This window comes from Hyperolius riggenbachi, chromosome 8, assembly GCF_040937935.1.
Source record: "Hyperolius riggenbachi isolate aHypRig1 chromosome 8, aHypRig1.pri, whole genome shotgun sequence".
NCBI classification, from domain to species: Eukaryota; Metazoa; Chordata; class Amphibia; order Anura; family Hyperoliidae; genus Hyperolius; species Hyperolius riggenbachi.
Genome location: NC_090653.1, coordinates 150,881,542 through 150,904,054, shown reverse-complemented (window position 1 = coordinate 150,904,054; position 22,513 = coordinate 150,881,542).

Below are 22,513 nucleotides of genomic sequence, written 5' to 3'. Positions count from 1 at the left end.
GCTTGTCGCTAGCCTGCTTTGTTTACCTCGCATGTGTCAATAATATTTCCAGCATCGCCTCACCACAGCGTAGCCACCCCCTCGTAATTCTTGTTATTACTGTGCTGCTGTAAAGGGTCTATTAGACCTATAACAATGCATGCACTTTAAATACGAAAATGCAAGTTATGCAAGCTATCTACAAGTTCTACAAGCTATATAGATAGCACCCTGTTGTCTGCATAGCATGTACAGAGCTCTCCATACTCTCTGCTCATACTCTCTACTTAAAGGGAACCTAAACTGAGAAGTATATGGATTTTTCCTTTTAAAGAGACTCTGAAGCCAGTTTAAAAATGGCTTTTTCCCTTTTATTCATGTGAGGCATGTTTGCCTCTGTTAAAACGCCACTATCCCGCAGCAGAACGGGGGTCTTTAGCCCCCAAATCCCCTGGGGCACACTCGGGGAGCGCTTCCTGTAGAGGCAGAGCTTTCAGCAGCAGTTCTGCCTCTCCACGGGTCTATCAGCGTGGATCCCCGCCTCTCCCCGCCCCTCTCAGTCTTCCTTCACTGAGAGGGGCAGAGGAGAGGCGGAGATCCCCCGGCTGATAGACGCGCATGGAGGCAGAGCTGCAGCCAAAAGCTCTGACTCCATGAGCAGCAAAATCCACGACCAAGAAAGTTGTGAATTTTGCAGTAGGGATTTGGGGGTAAAGACCCGTCGTTCTGCCGCGGGATAGAGGCATTTTAAAAGGGGCAAACATGCTTCACGTAAATAAAAGGGAAAAAGCCATTTTTAAACTGAGTAAAATTGAAAAAAATGGCGCTGGTGGTGGTATACCTTAACCACCCTGGCGTTCTATTAAGATCGCCAGGGCGGCTGCGGGAGGGTTTTTTTTAAATAAAAAAAAAACTATTTCATGCAGCCAACTGAAAGTTGGCTGCATGAAAGCCCACTAGATGGCGCTCCGGAGGCGTTCTTTCGATCGCCTCCGGCAGCCAGAACTAACACGGAAGGCCGCAATGAGCAGCCTTCCGTGTTTGGCTTCTCCTGTCGCCATGGCGACGAGCGGAGTGACGTCATGGACGTCAGCCGATGTCCTGACGTCAGCCGCCTCCGATCCAGCCCTTAGCGCTGGCCGGAACTATTTGTTCCGGCTGCGCAGGGCTCAGGCGGCTGGGGGGACCCTCTTTCGCCTGCGGCGGCGATCGGGCAGCACACGCGGCTGGCAAAGTGCCGGCTGCGTGTGCTGCTCTTTATTTGAGCAAAATCGGCCCAGCAGGGCCTGAGCGGCAGCCATCGGCGGTGATGGACGAGCTGAGCTCGTCCATACCGCTGAGATGGTTAAAGAGACTCCGTAACAAAAATTACATCCTGTTTTTTATCATCCTACAAGTTCCAAAAGCTATTCTAATGTGTTCTGGCTTACTGCAGCACGTTCTACTATCACCATCTCTGTAATAAATTAAATTATAATAGTACAGAATGCGCCCACCCACTCAGCTTTCCTAAAATTGGTTAATAAATGTGTCCACAATAAGTTCAGAGTCTTCGCTATCATCAATCCACAGACCAGTCTATTCATATATATGCAGACAGCGCTCCTCTTCTCATATCACAACCAGATGTAATCCACCTCACTTTTCAGGTGGGTCTCTCACATGAATCAATAAGCCAACGAACTAGCAGCTTCAAATCTTCAAAAGAGTTTAATCCAGATTCCTCTTAAAATCACAATAAAACAACAAGGCCAACATAGCGTAAAACCGTAAAACATTAGCAGCCAATGCCCTGCGCTAAAATGCACTCACGTCATATGGATGGGTTATACGCATATCAGGCTCGTATGAGCCTTGCGGTGTCACCTCCAATGCGGTTTCGGCGTCCCGTCTCCGCTGCAGCGCTTCCGCTCGTATGTAGCTTGTAGCCGGCTCGCGTTCCCCAGTTTGCTCCCAGTGACGTCAGGCACTCCAAGCTCCGCCTTACGCGTTTCGTCCGTCAAGGACTCATCAGAGTCAGTTGTACTGTACTGATGAGTCCTTGACGGACGAAACGCGTAAGGCGGAGCTTGGAGTGCCTGACGTCACTGGGAGCAAACTGGGGAACGCGAGCCGGCTACAAGCTACATACGAGCGGAAGCGTATAACCCATCCATATGACGTGAGTGCATTTTAGCGCAGGGCATTGGCTGCTAATGTTTTACGGTTTTACGCTATGTTGGCCTTGTTGTTTTATTGTGATTTTAAGGGGAATCTGGATTAAACTCTTTTGAAGATTTGAAGCTGCTAGTTCGTTGGCTTATTGATTCATGTGAGAGACCCACCTGAAAAGTGAGGTGGATTACATCTGGTTGTGATATGAGAAGAGGAGCGCTGTCTGCATATATATGAATAAATTAAATTATCTCTCTCTTGTCAGACTTGTCAGCCTGTGTCTGGAAGGCTGCCAAGTTCTTCAGTGTTGTGGTTCTGTGATGCATCTCCCCCCTCCAGGCCCCTCTCTGCACACTGCCTGTGTATTATTTAGATTAGGGCAGCTTCTCTCTTCTCTCTTATCGTTTACAAGCTGGATAAATCCTCCTCTGAGCTGGCTGGGCTTTCACATACTGAGGAATTACCGTATTTTCCGCCGTATAAGACGCACCTTTTCTCCCCAAAAAATGGGGAGAAAAAGTCCCTGCGTCTTATACGGCAAAGGCAGGGAATCCCCGACTTCCAAACGCCCGCCGATAGAAACCGCGACCCGCCGACACGTCGGGGATTCCCTGCACTGCCCCGTGTGTGCCCATTGCTCTCCGTGTGGTCCGCAAAACACCCGCCGCCGCTTGTCACTATGTTCCCTATGTGGTCCACAACTGCCGCGTATATGTCCACAAACACCCGCCGCTTGTGTACATGTCCCCCCTCTGTGGTCCGCAACTGCCCGCTTGTGCCCTCACATGTGTCGCCGCTTTCCCCCTGTGTAAATAGCTGGACCCCGCTCATCTTACCTAAGTCAGTGCCTTCTGCGGGGATCGGAGACCTGTCTTCACACACGCGGCTCCCCCAAGTGAAGGCTTCTGCTGATGACGCAGCAGAAGCAATTACTAGAGTGGAAGTGCGGAAGTGAAGACAGGTCTCCGATCCCCGCAGAAAGCACTGACTTAGGCAAGATGAGCGCGGTCCAGCTATTTACAGCGGGAGAAAGCGGCGACACAAGTGAGGGCACAAGCGGGTCTCCGATCCCTGCAGAAGGCACCGACTTAGGTAAGATGAGCGGGGTCCAGCTATTTACACAGGGGGACAGCGGCGACACAAGTGAGGGCACAGGGGGGACATGTACACAAGCGGCGGGTGTTTTCTGACATATACGCGGAAGTTGTGGACCACCCAGGGGGAACATAGTCACAAGCGGCAACGCGGGTGTTTGAGGACATAAACACGGGGAGGTACACGGTAGGCAAAATGGGGACACCTAGGGACAGAAAGACACACACTAGGGACATAATGAAGACAGCAGGACACGTACTGGGGACATACAGGGAACACCTGGGGACAGCAGGACATACACTATAGGGACAGCAGTGAACATTCTGGGGACAGCAAGACACACTAGGGACATACTGGGGACAGCAGGGTATGTACCAGAGACACACTGGAGACCTACTGGGGACAGCAGAACACACATTAGGGACTTACTGGGGGCAGCAGGGGACATACTGGGGACAGCAGGACACACATTAGGGGCATACTGGGGGCAGCAGGGAACATACTGGGGACAGCAGGACACACACTGACATACTGGGGACAGTAGTACACACACTTGGGACAGAAGGGGACACAGGACGACACCAATTGGGGGAGAACATCAACAAGACGCTCCTGGAACATGGACGCACCAGGTTTAGTATATTTATTTTTTTCCTTGTTTTTTGCCCCCTAAACCTAGGTGCGTCTTATATTCCGGAGCGTCTTATACGGCGCGAAATACGGTACATACAGGCAGAGCTGTCTGCACTCTGCAGGAAGAAACAGCCTGACACTTCAGTGGAAGATAGCTGCAGGGGGAAAGAAACACACAAATGATCTCTTGAGATTCAAAAGGAAGGGTGTATACAGCCTGCTTGTGTATGAATGTATTTTCTATGTGTGGACATATTGTACATCAACCTACTTCCTGTTTTGGTGGCCATTTTGTTTGTTTATAAACAAACTTTTTAAAACTGTTTTTAACCACTTTTAATGCGGCGAGGAGCGGCGAAATTGTGACAGAGGGTAATAGGAGATGTCCCCTAACGCACTGGTATGTTTACTTTTGTGCGATTTTAACAATACAGATTCTCTTTAAAAAGCTGTGTGTTAATGAAGGTTCCTCCAACCTTCTACATCAAGTATTGCACAAATAATATATCTATAAACGCGCTACACACCCAAATGGTTACAAATTTATGAACTTTTAATAGCAATTTAATAAAATGCAGAATTGCATGCAAGACACCGTTCCTGCTTGTCTCTCTCACACAAACACACCTCATACACTCACAGAAGCAATTTAATAAAAATGCAGAGTTGCATGCAATTTAAACATGATATCGTTCCTGCTTGTCTCTCACACACAAGCACATCCCATACACTCACAGAAGGGCCCTTCTGATCTATAATGCTGTGTTTTCTAGAAATGTAATAGTTTCCTAAAGGTAGCCATACACTGGTCGATTTGCCATCAGATCTGACCAACAGATAGATCCCTCTCTGATCGAATCTGATCAGAGAGGGATCGTATGGCTGCCTTTACTGAAAACAGATTGTGAATCGATTTCAGCATGAACCGATCACAATCTGTGAAGCTGCCGATGCCATCGCCCCCTTCCCCCGCATACATTACCTGCTCTGGCCGGCGCGTGTCCCCTGGTCTCTGCGGTCTTCTCCGTGTTCGGCTCCTCAGACTTCACTGAACTTCCTGCCGGGGAAGTTTAAACAGTAGAGGGCGTTCTACTGTTTAAACTTCCTGCCAGGACAGGAAGTTCGGTGAAGCTGGAGGAGCTGAGCACGGAGAAGGGACAGCGGAGACCAGGGGACATGTGCCGGCCGGAGCAGGTAATGTATTGCCGCTAGTGTCAGTCGTCGGGCATTCGAATGCCGCCATCGACGCACTCCCGACCCGCCGGCGATCGAGCGAAATCTTCCGCACGGACGGATCGATGGGAGTTGATGAGAACGATTGATTTTGGACGGAAATCGATCGTTCTGTCAGCGTTTTCGCAACAATTTCACAGCAGATTAGATTACAGTGAAAGAATCTGCTGTATAGCAGCGGGAAAATCGTTAGGTGTATGGGCCCCTTTACAGATATTGTCATTTTTGTATTTGTCTTAGTCTTACCACTGTTAATAATGTTTGGCTAATAGAAAATCCCCTGCTGTTATGCAAGTTCTCTGTAATTAATTCAATCAAGCTTGCTTCCACATAGAGATCCTGATGTTAATCAATATCACCATCGAACTCACAGTTAGTATGATAATCTCATGATATTAGAGGACTTTCCAATTCCAGTCTCTTGTTATAAAAGACCAAACACTCACCGCTGGATCTTTCTAATATAATCCTGCGTCTTACAGTTTAGTACTTCTCCGATCCTCGCCGTGCCTCCCTCTGCTGGCGGGCCTCTTGCGTGTTTCCCTGGTCGTGTGTTAGTCCCAGAGTCCCGCTCGGCTGGTTCCAGTCAGTGCTTTATTCAGGTGACATCACCACTCACAGGTTGATGGATTGTTGGATTCCAACAACCTGAGAGTGGTGACGTCACCTGAATAAAGCACTGACCGGAACCAGTCAAGCAGAAGTCTAAGAAGCAGGACTCTGGGATTAACACATGACCAGAGAACCACCGGCAGAGGGAGGCAGGGTCGAGGATCGCATTTTTAAACTGGCTTCAGTGTTTCTTTAAAATAATACCAGTTGCCTGACTCTCCTGCTGATCCTGTGTTTCTAATACTTTTAGCCACAGCCCTTGAACAAGCATGCAGACAGGGTTGCCAACCTAATTTCTATTTTTTTACGGACAAAAGGCCCAAAAAAGCAGGACACCCAAAATTTTGGACGGACGGGGGGCGGAGTTGGGGGCGGAGTCAAAAGCGCAGTTTTAAGTAGAGTTGTGGGTAGCGCTAAGCTCTGGGCATCATCATTATTTTTAGTATTTATATAGCCAGGGCTGTGGAGTTGGACTCTGGCAGTCAGGTGACACAGGGGAGAGATGAAATTACATCTTGTGATTAGTCACAGATGAGGGAGGGGGGATTAGACAGGCTAAACTCTCTAAATACATACAGTGAGCATTTCTCTCTGTTTTCCTTCTGTCCTGTGCAAAAGGTCAGGTCCACTTTAAGTTCCAGCAGTGTGCCTGTGTTGTTTATAGAAGGGGGAGCACTGTGTGTGACTGAATAGGATGCAAGCAGCTCAGTGACACAGAAAGCCCCAGGTTGCCCATTCTCTCACTGTCCCTCACCTCAGTATAATGGTGGCGGACCAGCATGCCATGCTTACCCTGTCCCCGCCCCAAGCCCCAACCAGTCCCATAGACTCCCAGGCTCCCACTCCCAGGCCAGCCCCAGCCCCCAGGGGTGCCTCTCTCCCTCAGAGACTCACAGTTAGTGTGCTGGCTCCTGGCCTGGGTCGACTCGGCTGTTAGTGTTTTTCTCCTTCCTCCTTGGCCTGGTCTGGTCGCTCCTCCTGGCTGCAGTGGCTGGACCTGGCTGGCAGATGGCAGCTGCTGGGCTGTGTGGGGGTGGGGCGGGCTCCAGTCTGCTCTGCTCTCTCTGCTGTAGGAGACTCACTCTGCCAAGGCTCTCAGAGCTCAGACTACTCAACTCGAGTCAGGCTGCTGATCTCCTTCTGTGGCAGCTCGCAGCCTCGCACTGCTGCTCGGTCGGTCCTGCTGCTGCAGCTGATCGGCTCCTCCTGAGTCCTGCCCTGCTGCGTGGTGGCTCGGCGGCTGTGCTGTGTGTGTGTCCCCTGAGTGAGTGTGCTGTCTGTGTGCCGTGGCTGTGCTGCGACCTCATCCGACCTGGCTGGCTGCCGCCCGTGTGACGCACACTCCTCTCTCCTCGTGACACTGACTCGACTCGCTGGCTGCTGTGGGCTCACTGGGCTGGGCCAGCTCCCTCCCGGCTGCATCTCTTATTGGGCAGAGAGTGGCACCAGCGCCAAGAAGAGGTGAGCTGATTGGAGCAGCCAGCAGGGGACACCCGGGGAGGAGAGGGCGGCCGAGGGGAGACTGAGGGAGGGGGGAAAAAGAGCGCGCGCATGCGCAGAACAGATTAGAGTAATTTATGCAGTTTTAGACGGACGACTGCCCAGGAAATACGGGCAGTACGGACAGCTCCATTTTGAGAGCTTTTGTACGGACAGTCCGTCTTTTGACGGACGCTTGGCAACCCTGCATGCAGATCAGGTGCTCTGACTGAAGTCAGACTGAATTAGCTGCATGCTTGTTTCAGGTGTGTGACCACTATTGCAGCCAAAGAGTTCAGCAGGACTGACAGGCAACTGGTATTGTTTAAAAGGAGACAACCATATCCCTCTCACTTTAGGTTCCCTTTAGGTGGCCATACACTGGTCGATTTGCCATCAGCTCAACCAACAGATAGATCCCTCTCTGATCCAATCTGATCAGAGAGGGATCGTATGGCTGCCTTTACTGCAAACAGATTGTGAAGCGATTTCAGCATGAAATCGATTCACCATCTGTGAAGCTGCCGCTGCTGCCAGACCCCCCCCCCCTGCATACATTACCTGATCTGGCCGACGCGAGTCCCCGGGTCTCCGCTGTCTTCTTCTCCGCTATGGGCTCCAGCTTTACTGTACTCCCTGTCTGGGGAAGTTTAAACAGGAAGAAGTGAAGCCTGTCGGAGCCCAGCGGAGAAGGAGCAGCGGTGGCAGCAGGGATACATGCCGGCCGGATCAGGTAATGTATTGCCGCTAGCGTCGGTCATCGGACATTCGAACACCGCTATCGACGCACTCGAGCGAAATCTTCCGCACGGACGGATCGACAGAAACGATCGATTTCGGGCGGAAATTGATCGTTTGGTCAGCGTTTGCGCAACAATTTCACAGCAGATTCGATCGCAGTGTTCGAATCTGCTGTATATCGGCAGGAAAATCGTTAAAGGAATACTATCGATTCACATATTTTTTTCAATTGACACAGGAATTGTTTGGGAAGTGCTGCTAAGTACTGGTGTATACATTTTAGTAGCAACTTCTTTGTTTACTGTTAGTAAAATACTTTCAAAGTTTACTGACGCCAAAACTGACTGACTGAGCCATGAGGAGAGGGGAAATTCCCCTCACACTTGATCAGTTAACTCTATGTGTAGCTCTGAGTGTGACAGAGAAGAGAGCTCCCAACAGCTTAAGCTCCTGTGTCCTGTGTTTCTGACTGAAGTGAGCAGAGGAAATGTAACTAATTCTCACACCTTTTTCATATTGTTTTTGCTTTCAGAGTTTGATATGTTTGATATTTGCTTTCTGTAGTCTGATATGCAACTCTGGCTGTGCATTGAAGCAGACACCCCTTCTGCAATTTATTTGTCCCAATATAGCTAAATCCTACCCTCAATAAAATACAGTTTTTGCCTCTGATATTTAACATGAAAAGTAGGAAAATGTTTACACAGCTACTTAGACATTATTTGCACACTGTCATTTTAGAACACTTGGGTATCGATAGTATTCCTTTAAGTGTATGGGCCCCTTTTAAAGGAAACCAGAGACAATAAAATAAAAAAAATGTATAAGTACCTGGGGTGCTTCCTCCAGCCCCATCCACATGGATCTCTCCCACGCCTCCGTCTTCACCCTTCTCCTGCTTCGGTACCAGGTCCTGTAACTTTAGCCAGTCGCGACCAGTCTGACGCAAGTGAAGTGCGCTCTCTACATACCTCTCCAGTGGCTGCCAGAGAGAATTGTAGAGAGCGCACATCTCTTGCACAGACTGGCCGTGACTGGCTAAAGTTACGGGACCTGGTACCGGAGCAGGAGAAGGGTGAAGACGGCGGCATGGTTGCGATCTGTGTGGATGGGGCTGGAGGAAGCCCCCAGGTACCTATACATTTTTTTTTATTGTCTCTGGTTTCCTTTAAGTAGAGAGTATGAGCAGAGAGTATGGAGAGCTCTGTACATGCTATCAGACAACAGGGTGCTATCTACTGTATATAGCTTGTAGAACTTGTAGATAGCTTGTAGAACTTACATTTTCCTATTTAAAGTGCATGCATTGTTATAGGTCTAATAGACCTTTACAGAAGTACAGTAATAACAAGAATTGCATTTGAAATAGTAAAATAAGCACTTTGTTTTACGATACATTACCATACAAAAAACCCTCTATAGATACATTTAAAAAATCCCTAATAGGCATACAACTGTGCCCTCACCCTCTGCTGGTTATGTCTGATATTGCATTCAGGGACACTTTCTGTGTGGCAAGCTTTTACCTCTGACATCACTTTTTACAAAAGAAAAAACTCTATACATTTTAAAAATCTCTAAAAGGCATACACCTTTGCCCTCTGATGGTAGTATCAGGGTAATACATGCAGGGACACTTGTGTGGCTACCTCTGACATCACTTTTTGAAAATCTGCTCATTCAGTACATTATCAGAGGTTGCTAAGCGTCCTGTTATTTTGCTGATTCATATGCAGACCAGAGAAAACAAAGGCAACTCTTAAATAAAATACTATACACCACAATATCAATACTGAATGGCTTGTATTAATCAGAAATAACCAGAAGGCAAAAAAAATATTAAAAACAATTAAAATTGCCTAACGTTGAGCAATACATCATTATAGTATAGTAACATGACCAGCACTTGAGAGGGCAATAACATACAGACAACCTGAGTACAACCTGACAAAGAAAAGATGTAAGGAAAAAACATTGATAAATATATGTGTAAACGTAAATGTATAAGGATTGGTTCACACTAGAGGCAAGAACAGAAATGGAATGAACCAAAGGACATTTTGATGGATTCTATGTTAGGCATGGGATCCATTCAGACATGTGGAGACATTTTGTCCTGGTGACCATTGCGCCTGGTGTCCATTGCAGTGACAAAACACAAAGTCCCGGACGGCTATGATTTTATCAGATGGAAGTCAAGGGTGTTGCTATGTAGGAAATGTCAGATGCAACAGACACAACATGCCTTCTGAGAACAAGGGGGTCGTGCTATGGACATTCACATTGCATCCACTGTCAATATGCACAGCAGGAACCCCTCATAGTGTGGGCCCAGCCTAAGGCTGCAGACCAGTGGTACATACTGTCCTGCAGTACACGATTGCCAACAAATCACTAGTAACTCTATGGAAGCAAAAGGTGCAAAAAGCTGACATTCAGTACAGCAAAAATAACAGCTATACCAATGTATACTTGCAAGTTCCTCATGATGAGGATTAATCAGGTAGTGGCACGTCATGGAAAGAAACTCTTAATTTTTTATCTAAGCACAACTTCATGTTGTTGTTGATCAATATAACCTTTTAAGTGCTGGCATTATGAAGTTTGCTATTTTGTTCAAGGGGTTCCTTTATTACAATAGCTTGCAGGCCTAGATTTACATCGCAGGAGCCTATAGGCACATATGTCCCAGCACCCTAGACTTCGGCCCTCCATAAACCTACAAACTCCCACCAAACTGCACCTCAATTGTGCTGGCTGTCCCAGCTGTCACTTCTCCCTTACTTCCCTTGCCCATCATAAGTAGCTACATGTGCCCCTTAGTATTAGGTAGCCAGAGGTACCCTCAGTATTAAGTTGCCAACTGAAGGGAGATCTGGTCAGAGGAATGCAGAGAGCTGGGTGAGTAACCTCTTATTTACTTTCTGATCAGGGCACTGCATAGGGAAGGACTGAGGGAGGAACTCAAGGAGCAGAGTGAGCCGCCTTACTATCATCAGGCGCCTGTAGGCACGTGCCTACATTGCCTTATGGTAAATCCGGCCCTGATAGCTTGCATTGCTACATTTCATCCTTTCAGGAATTAAACAATACCTTGTTTAGCTTGCTGGTGGCTGTAATGATCTGCTCAGCTGCCTGTGCAGGCAGGCAGCTTTTTGACCATTGTTCAGGTCTGCATTCTGCAGGTCTCTGGAAGAGAGACCTTTTGTCAGTTTTTCAGCTTGCTGCTGCTGAAGAATTTGCATATGTTTGTCATGCAAATTGCCTAGCCACATCCCTTGTAGGCTTGCTCTATATATACCATGTGATATCACAGACCTTGGCTGGTCATAAGGATTCTTCCTGTGAAACACTCTGGAGAGTGTCAGCCTTGCTCATTGTTTGAATATCAGCTTAGAGTAATTCCTGGGACTGCACTAGGCAGGTTTCTCTAGTGCAGTTAGGATTGCTTATCTGTTTTGTTTGTCTGTTGCGATTGTCCTGTCCCAGCGGTGGTCGACAGGAAATCGTTCTGTGTGTCTGGGTGCTAACCGGAACAGCGGTTGTTACTGGTAGCCCCTTCTGATCTGTCTTCCTGGATCGCACCAGCCTCTTGCGCTAGTGCTGTGGAACCTTCTGGTCTGCTACTCTGTACTTGGATCGCACTAGCATCTTGCGCTAGCGGTGTGGATCCTTCTGTTCTGTCTTCCTGGATCGCACTAGCCTCTTGCGCTAGTGCTGTGGATCCTTCTGTTCTGTCTGCCTGGATCGCACTCGCCTTGCGCTAGTGCTGTGGATCCTTCTGTCTCCCTGGATCGCACTAGCCTCTTTCGCTGGTGCTGTGGATCCTATCTCTCGCCTGTTCCTGTTTTCGTGTGTCTGTCTTGTCTGCTACGAACGCTTGCTGGAGGCTCGGTGAGGTAACCGTTAAGCAAGCGCTCGCGTCCTCTGTTTCATGTTTGTCTGTTGGTGGTTAGTTAGGCGTGCTTGTCCCTATTGTGCTTATCACGTGGAGACCGCGCATAAACGCGATCACTGTTGCGAATGAGTGCGGTGTTCGCGTTTAGCTAGCGTTTGTTATTTTCCGTATATCCTCATTGTATGATTTGCTGTGCCTTTGCTACTCTCGTGTTCTGCCTTGCTGTAGCCTTGTGTCACGTCTGGCGATCGCACCTCTCGCGATCGCGTTCCTACTTCATATCTGCTGTGGTGTGTGCACCGTCGCGGGTTGGCGACTAGTTTGGTGCACACACATACAATCTGTCTCTGTGCTCATTCTCAATCGCCTCTCTTGCGATTGCGTTTCTTCCCTTCGTACAATTCCTGTCTGGCGTGTGTGGTAGGGCAGAGGAGCTGTTCCTCTGCACTCCACAGCTCCACCTGCCGACAGGAATTTCCCTCTACAGGTGCAGTGCACCTTTTGCTGGGTTCCCGCAAATTATACGCTTGTGGAGGATTTCCGCAGTGTCAGCGCACGTCTTGTGCACTGATCACGGAGAGAATTCCACAATCGTTACAGTGGCACTGTGTGCTTGGATTGTGTTTGACCTCTGCTGCCTACAGGCCTGTGGCCTCCTGCAGAGTCTGAACAGACTTGGAGTTCATTGCTTCACCTGTTGCAAATCATCAGGAGCTTGAGTTTCTGTAAACTTAGTGTGTGTAGGGATGAGTGAGTGAGAATACAAACTTCTCAGTGAGAAAGGCCCAGTGATTCGCCATGCAGTCGCTTTCTCGTGGAACATTCACAGTCAAAGTGTAAGGATGTAAGATCCTTGGTTTTCAAGCGGTGACAGAACACCAAGACCCAGGCTGCAGCGTGGACTTCTGGGTCTCGGCGAGCCGCTGACGTCACTGGAGCGCAGAGAAACCCTCAGACTGTATTGGAAAAGCGGAGGATGCGTTCCCAGTACGCGCTCCGCAGATGTAAACATTAGTTCACGTGTGGCGGCGTTCAGTGATTGGTTTAGATTCAATTCTGCTTTGTGTTGATTGGTTAGTCCTTGTATTTAAACCCAGAGAGCGCCCCCAATGATCGCCCGTGATAGCATTAGCTGTGGCTTGTTGCTGGGTATGCGCTCTCTTCCTGATTGATTCCTGTTGCTGATTACTGCTTGTATCCTGACCTTGCTAACCTCTGATTGATTCCTGTTGTCGACTATTGCCTTGTATCCTGACCACGCTAACCACTGATTGATTCCTGTTGCCGATTACTGCTTTATTCTGACCACACTAACCTCTGATTGATCCCTGTTGCCGACTACTGCCTGATACCTGGACTTCGCTTGCTGGCTGCCTGGATTGACCTCTGCTTGGACACGGACTTGCATGAACGCTTCCTGTACTGACCTCGGCTTCCCTTGACTACGCTGTCCCTGGAAAGTATATCTGGACTGCCTTGTCACTCTGGAACATCTGTCCCTGCAGTCATCTGACTCATTCATCTGGATTTCCTCATCACCTAGGCCTCAGGTGACTATATACATATATAGTTGTGAATACTGTGCCCATTGCATGGCTAAGTTATCAGGTTCTGTTGGTGGATTACTATCTGTCAGTTTGTATGCTTCATCTACCTGCAGGGTGTATTGTAGTATTGTGTTAGGTAGGAGTTTTTGCAGGTGTTACGGGCTGGGCTATAGGTCAGTCATATGGGCATACAGCCTGACCTATAGTCATTGACCAGACAAGCCTGACAAAGGAAGTGTGGAGGGAGTTTTTTGCACTCCATCTTGGGTTGTCTGTGTGATAGTAGATAGAAACAGAGACAAGGAGAGAAGTGCATGCTTCAGGGAGAGATCGGATGGCAGTTAGATCTGTTTTACCGACTTACTGTGATTTGTAGGGCATGTTGTGTTTTGTGCAGAACAGTTATACGTAGGTTAGAACTGTGTGTGTGTTTAGTTACAGTTACAACAAGGTACTTGTAGTGCTACAGTCTGTTTGCTGTCTGTACACTGCACCTAGTACGGTAGGAAGACCTGTCTGCTATTGCATTCCCTGAGGCCGGTTTCACACTGTAAACTGGCGGCAGCTATGCGGTGCGTTGCTTCCGCCGCATCGCACCACGAGAAACAGGCCTTCGTTGCACACTTGGCATTGGGCCAAGCAGGAAGTGATGCGCGCTTGCAGTCACTTCCTGCTTCGGGGTATGCAAAAGTGCACGGAAACGTATTGTAAAAATAGTCTTCCACGTCCACACGCCACATCGGTTATTTTTTTAAAAATCCCTGTGCTGCTATAAACTAACATGACGTCCAGGCTGACGCAGATCGCTACAAGTCGCCATAAAAGACGCACGATAACGTAGTTCTGGATCTGCATTGGGGATGTGGCGAAAACGTCACTTCCGTCGCGTCTTGCCGTAACATGGTAGTATGAAAGTCTCCATAGACTTTCATTGCCCGGCAGTGGGGTGCAGTAAAAATACCACACCGCCCAGGTGTGAAAGGGCCCTAAGTGTTACTGTGCTGAGGTATAAGTTTGTGTACACATTGGTTAGGCATTGTACTACTGTAGGGTCATATTGGCCCACATTAACTTTTTCTTCTGAGTTTTCTCCTAGGAGAGATTTTTTCATCTTCTATTTAAAATAACTTCAGCACTTTGTAATTGAAAAAGTATCAAAAAGTAGGGGAAAAAGTACTTTCAAACTTATTTTGAGTACTTTCTTGCTTGCTGATAGTTTCAAAGGCATTTTAGTGACAAGTTTAAAAATATCACCTAGGAGCAGTGGCGTAGGGCCCGCGGTCGCGACGGTCGCCTTGGCAACCGGGCCCGGCTCCTGAGGAGGCGGGGGAGGGGCCCGGGGGGCCCATGTCCGTTTGGAGGGCCGTGTGGCCCGTGCGCGCTATTGGGAGGGGGAAGCCGCAGCCGCGGGGAGGGCAGCCCGACCTCTCCCTCCCTTCCTTCCTCTCCCCGGGCCCCCCCCCCTCAGATGCAGAGTGAGCACGCACGGAAGCGCTGTAGGCAGAACTCACCTCCCTGCGTTCCAATCGCGCTGATCTCCTCTCTGCATAGAAGCTGATACACACACTGCTTCTGGCTAAACATGAAGCAGTGTGTGTATCAGCATCTATACAGAGCGGGAGGAGATCAGCGGCGATTGGAACCAGGGACGGAGGTGAGTTCTGCCTACAGCGCTTCCGTGCGCGCTCACTCTGCATCTGAGGGGGGGGGGGGCCCGGGGAGAGGAAGGAAGGGAGGGAGAGGTCAGGCTGCCCTCCCCGCGGCTGCGGCTCCCCCCTCCATTATGGGGGGCACCTACCTACCGACCTACCTACCCTATCCTATCCTGGGGGGCAGCTACCTACCTAACCTATCCTGGGGGGCAGCTACCTACCTAACCTATCCTGGGGGGCAGCTACCTACCTAACCTATCCTGGGGGGGCAGCTACCTAATCTATTTGCCCCTACCTAACCTATCCTGGGGGGGCAGCTACCTACCTAACCTATCCTGGGGGGGCAGATACCTAATCTAACCTATCCTGGGGGGCAGCTACCTAATCTATCCTGGGGGGCAGCTACCTAATCTATCCTAAGGGGCAGCTACCTAACCTATCCTGGGGGGCAGCTACCTACCTAACCTATCCTGGGGGGCAGCTACCTACCTAACCTATCCTGGGGGGGGGCAGCAACCTAATCTATCCTGGGGCGGCAGCTACCTAATCTATCCTGGGGGGGCAGCTACCTACCTAACCTATCCTGGGGGGGGAAGCTACCTACCTAACCTATCCTGGGGGGGGGGCAGCTACCTAATCTAACCTATCCTGGGGGCAGCTACCTAATCTAACCTATCCTGGGGGGCAGCTACCTAATCTATCCTGGGAGGCAGCTACCTAACCTATCCTGGGGGGCAGCTACCTAACCTGTCCTGGGGGGCAGCTACCTACTCTAACCTATCCTGGGGGGCAGCTACCTACTCTAACCTATCCTGGGGGGCAGCTACCTAATCTATCCTGGGGGGCAGCTACCTAATCTATCCTGGGGGGCAGCTACCTAATCTAACCTATCCTGGGGGGTACCTACCTAATCTAACCTATACTGGGGGGCACCTACCTAATCTAACCTATACTGGGGGGCACCTACCTAATCTAACCTTATACTGGGGGGCAGCTACCTAATCTAATCTATCCTGGGGGGCAGCTACCTAATCTATCCTGGGTTTGTGTACACATTGGTTAGGCATTGTACTACTGTAGGGTCATATTGGCCCACATTAACTTTTTCTTCTAAGTTTTCTCCTAGGAGAGATTTTTTCATCTTTTATTTAAAATAACTTCAGCACTTTGTAATTGAAAAAGTATCAAAAAGTAGGGGAAAAAGTACTTTCAAACTTATTTTGAGTACTTTCTTGCTTGCTAATAGTTTCAAAGGCATTTTAGTGACAAGTTTAAAAATATCACCTAGGAGCAGTGGCGTAGGGCCCGCGGTCGCGACGGTCGCCTTGGCAACCGGGCCCGGCTCCTGAGGAGGCGGGGGAGGGGCCCGGGGGGCCCATGTCCGTTTGGAGGGCCGTGTGGCCCGTGCGCGCTATTGGGAGGGGGAAGCCGCAGCCGCGGGGAGGGCAGCCCGACCTCTCCCTCCCTTCCTTCCTCTCCCCGGGGCCCCCCCCCCCTCAGATGCAGAGTGAGCGCGCACGGAAGCGCTGTAGGCAGAACTCACCTCCCTGCGTTCCAATCGCGCTGATCTCCTCTCTGCATAGAAGCTGATACACACACTGCTTCCGGCTAAACATGAAGCAGTGTGTGTATCAGCATCTATACAGAGCGGGAGGAGATCAGCGGCGATTGGAACCAGGGACGGAGGTGAGTTCTGCCTACAGCGCTTCCGTGCGCGCTCACTCTGCATCTGAGGGGGGGGGGGGCCCGGGGAGAGGAAGGAATGGAGGGAGAGGTCGGGCTGCCCTCCCCGCGGCTGCGGCTCCCCCCTCCATTATGGGGGGCACCTACCTACCGACTTACCTACCCTATCCTATCCTGGGGGGCAGCTACCTACCTAACCTATCCTGGGGGGCAGCTACCTACCTAACCTATCCTGGGGGGGCAGCTACCTAATCTATTTGCCCCTACCTAACATATCCTGGGGGGGCAGCTACCTACCTAACCTATCCTGGGGGGGCAGCTACCTAATCTAACCTATCCTGGGGGGCAGCTACCTAATCTATTCTGGGGGGCAGCTACCTAATCTATCCTGGGGGGCAGCTACCTAATCTATCCTAAGGGGCAGCTACCTAACCTATCCTGGGGGGCAGCTACCTACCTAACCTATCCTGGCGGGGGCAGCTACCTAATCTATCCTGGGGCGGCAGCTACCTAATCTATCCTGGGGGGGGCAGCTACCTACCTAACCTAATCTGGGGGGGGGGAGCTACCTACCTAACCTATCCTGGGGGGCAGCTACCTACTCTAACCTATCCTGGGGGGCAGCTACCTACTCTAACCTATCCTGGGGGGCAGCTACCTACTTTTACCTATCCTGGGGGGCAGCTACCTAATCTATCCTGGGGGGGGGCAGCTACCTACCTAACCTAATCTGGGGGGGGGGGGAGCTACCTACCTAACCTATCCTGGGGGGTACCTACCTAATCTAACCTATACTGGGGGGCACCTACCTAATCTAACCTATACTGGGGGGCACCTACCTAATCTAACCTTATACTGGGGGGCAGCTACCTAATCTAATCTATCCTGGGGGCAGCTACCTAATCTATCCTGGGGGGCAGCTACCTAATCTAACCTATAATGGGGGGCACCTACCTAATCTAACCTATACTGGGGGGCACCTACCTAATCTAACCTATACTGGGGGGCACCTACCTATACTGGGGGGCAGCTACCTAATCTAACCTATACTGGGGGGCACCTACCTCATCTAACCTTATACTGGGGGGCACCTACCTCATCTAACCTTATACTGGGGGGCACCTACCTCATCTAACCTATACTGGGGGCAGCTACCTAATCTAACCTATACTGGGGGGCACCTACCTATCTAACCTATACTGGGGGCACTTACTTATCTAACCTGTATTCGGGGCACCTGGCTAGCCTATACAGGTGGCAACTATACTGGCTACCTATATTGGAGGCACCTACCTAACTAACCTATACTGGGGGCACCTACCTATCTAACCTATGCTGGGGGCAACTATTCTGGCTACCTATATTAGAGGCGCCCACCTAGCTAACCTGTACTGGGGGCACCTATCTATCTAACTTATCTAACTTATACCGGCGGTGCCTGCCTATCTAACCTATACTGGGGGCAACTATACTGGCTACCTATGCTGGAGGCACCTACCTGGCTAACCTATACCGGGGGCAACTATACTGGCTTACCTATGCCTGGCTACCTATACTGGGGGGACCTATAGCTGGCTATAGGGATTCGGATATGTGTGTGCGTCGGGTGTTGCCGGGGGAGGGGGGGCTGTTGTTGCCGGGGGGGCCCACATCCAGATTCCGCATCGGGGCCCAGAGGTTTGTAGCTACGCCACTGCCTAGGAGAAAACCCAGGAGAAAATGTTAATTACATATGTCAGAGAACTGTCATTCCTAAAAGTTAGTGAATGCTGCTTAAGCACATATTTACTTACTGTACAAGTCCAACACAGAATTGTGTTATACTGTGTCCAGTGCCCACCCAAATAAAAATTACCTTCATTTCATTCCATTTTTAAATTTTTACTGAAGGTGACTGACTGTTACATTTTGAGGCTTTTAGGCCTCTTTCACAGTGGGACGTTGCGTTTGATGCTTCGTTAAAGTCGCACAACGTGCCCCTAACGCAGCACATGTAGGTTATGAAATTGGACATTATTTTGCACTGCGTTATGTGTCTCTTGGTGCGCATTTTTCGTTGCATACTAATGGAACGGAAACAGCGCATGCGTTACATTTAAAAAAAAACAAAAAACATTACTGAGCATGTGTAACACACATAACGCAGCAAATTTATTGCTAAATGCACAGCATGCAGCACTTTCTAAATATTGCTACACGTTACACACAACGCAACGTGTGCACTGTGAATGTCGCACAGACTTTGTATTGCTGTGCGTTAGTCTGCGTTATAATTTTTTATAACGTGCGACTTTAACGTCCCACTGTGAAAGAGGCCTTAGTGTTTTACAGATTAACCCCCAAATATAACACCTCTGGCAGGTGTTAAAAAAATACTGCACATTCATTTATTTCAATGTTTAAGACACAGACATGTTAAGCTAAGTAATTCCCCGGTCACGGAAACGACAAGTGAATGTTGCAGTTGTATAGTGTTGTACCAGCATTGATCGCACCAGACAAGTCTTTGAAAAAATTATACATTTATTTATTTTAGGGCTAGTTCACAGCAATCTGTTGTGTTGCAGAATAATTCTGCATGTCACCTGACTGCCCATACAATTTTATGGGGCTGTTCACTAACTAGGTAAAACAAACAATACAAATTCTCTGCACTAGAAGGAGTACATATATATATATCCATGTGGGAAATATATAATCGTAGCTCCACAAGATAACTGAACTAGAAAGTAACAAGACCAGGAATATTATTCACAGTATCAAAGGACCCAGTAACAGCTTAGACAGAGCTGAAACTATGATGAGCGAGGTCTAAAAGGGGAAGGCAGACTTTTATGCTGGCATCAGCCAATGGATGCAAGCATGCAAATCTCCACACAGCTGAATGGTAATCATTCAATCCTGAGCTGGCTTGCTTACCATTTGCTAGCTGAAAGACTATCTGTACCAATGCATGCAGTCCTATGCAACAACATGCATGCAGGAAATCCAGGGCTATCTGGCTGCAGCTCAGCTGTAGTAAGCCATTGGTGGAATGATGACAGCATTCTGAGCTGCCCAGAACTGCAGAGCAATTGCAAATGACAATGTGACTCATTGCGAATGCACAACCAAATGCAGGCTGACAAACCAGAACTGTCCGTTTGCGGCTCCACCGCAATGGACAGAACACGCCACAGGAGGAATCCTTACAATACACTTGTAAGCAATCAACAATAGAAAGCTCCTAAAATCTGTCTGTAGCAAAAAAACAAAATAGTGTCTTGTAAAACAATATTTGGCATGTCTCTCGCTGTTGAAAAAAAATGTATATTCATTGAGTTCAGGCTCCATCTCAGGTCCTCCATCTTTGGACCTAATGTCACGTGCTACTTTTAGACACTTTTATGGGTGGCATTCATTCCAGATGTCCTGCAATTCATGATGCCAGCTAACACAATATGGTCTCCTGTTGTATGGATGGCAAAGAAAGACTGCTACTAGTGGGATGAGCTGACATGTAGCACCTCTGTTTCTCAATCTCAGGTCCTGCTTCCATGGCCTAATATGTTCGCTGCCTTCTTTACACTGTCCATCATGCACAATTTCTATTTGCCTGTTGTCACTATAAAGTGGACCTGAACTCTTGCACAGGACAGAAGGAAAACATAGAGAAATGCACCCAGTATGTATTTAGAGAGTTTAGCCTGCCTAATTCTCCCTCATCTGTGTCTAATCACAAATTGTAATTTGATCTCTCCTGTGTCAGCTGACTGCCACGACAGATAAGCTCATTTGAAAGCACAGGTTGTTAACGATATGTCTACTTCCATGAAAGCAGGAAGTAGAAAGTAACACTGTAGATTTATTGTAGAATTTGTATCGGCTGTAACAAAGACATTTTTTTTAAAGTTATTATGCTGTTGCGTATCTTTTAGAGCAGAGAGGAAGTTTTGAGTTCAGTTCTGCTTTAGGAATTTTCAGTAAAACCCACAAGGTCTTTTGGAACTTGTATTGCCACGGCTCTCCTACACATAACAAGCAAATTTGGCAGTTCTAACATGTATAGGTGCTTTGCTATTAATTTTTAAAATCAGCCCATTGATTTTAATGGAACTTGCAAATTGGCTTCAGTGCAGAAAAAACGAAAGTTCAAGGACATTTTTGAGAGACTGCCAGAGGCATTCTCGCTCCTCCCTACTTGTATCTGTCCATCTGTAGGGATACCCCATTATCCATGGGATTCATTATGTAACATCTGTGGACCACTTACATATGGCCTCCTTCATACCTCAGAAGTTACTAGAATATTCAGTTGTTTGGTACTGAGTTCTAGACAACCTGCTTCTGTACCCTAAATTTATCTCTGTCACATAGCTTACCTGGCTCTGACCTTTTATTATCAGATAAGTACTGGTAGTAGTAGTAGTCAATTAGTTGTTGAGCCCTGTCCAAAAAGGTCCATCAACAGCAAAAAGAGATCCAACAGCAGCGGAGGGTTACTTTATTTATTTATTTATTTTTAAGAGGCTAACGGTGCAAAATGCCATATGACTGTCAGTGCAGTGTTCATCTCATTTAATTTTCTTGCTTTCCAAACCCCATATTTTTAATAATAACCTTCATAACGTACGGTACTTCTTGGGCACCATAAAAACCATAAGCATATTGAAGGAATTCCAGGAACACTTTGTGTTGGGAAAAGTCCATGACCTTTGGGCAGCAATCTATGAAATTTAGTTTGTGTAATGGCAATATGTTGTCCTTGTCAGGAGGGCTTTCATATTTAGCTCTGCACAACAAAAATGTCCCTGTAGATCAATGGATTTGTTGGTGGAAAATGTCTACAGCAATGAGAATGCATATAATCCATAGGTTTCCTCACAGTGCAGCTTTTGCATGATTGCTTATACAGGGCTGCCCATAATTATTCATATTCCTGGCAAATTTTGACTCTAAGTTACTTTTATGCAACCAGCAAATAATTTTTTGACATGAAATGACATAGGTGTCTCCCAAAAGATAATAAGATAATGTACAAGAGGCATTATTTTGGAAAAAAAACAATTTCTAAGCTTTTATTTATATTTGAGCAAAAAGTGTCCAGTCCAAAATTATTCATACCCTTCTCAATAATCATTAGGAAAGCCTTTATTAGCTATTACAGCAATCAAACGCTTCCTATAATTGCAGACCAGCTTTTTGGTCTTTTTCACAGGTATTTTTGCCCATTCATCTTTAGCAATGAGCTCCAAATTGTAACGTTTGGGGAATAGATTTCGCGGCCAGCGCACGGGATGCACACTGACACAACGAAAACCCTCCACAAGCGTATAATTAGGTGAACCCAGGCTAGGTGCAATGCACCAGCAGAGGGCAATTTCCGACCGGCAGATGGCGCTGTGGGGTGCAGACGAGCACAGCCTCTGCATGGCCACAGATGCCAGTTGGGAATTGTACAGATCTAAGGCAATGCAAGGCTGAACAGCCCTTAAAGAGAAGAGCACAGAGATAGACTAAATGTGTGTTCCCCAAACTAGTCGCCACCCAGCGACGGTGAACACACATTCGCAGAAACAAAGTATGAACGCGATCGCGAGAGAGGCGATCGCCAGAAGTGACACAAGACTGATCAGAACAGAACACAGGAGTAGCAAAGGCACAGCAAACAACAATGAGAAAATAACGAAAATAACAAATGCTAGCTAAACGCGAACACCGCACTCATTCGCAACAGCGAACGCGTTTACGGGGCGGGCCCCGCACGAAAAGCGCAACAGAGACAAGCACGCCACCCTGACTAACCAATGACAGACAAACACGAAAAG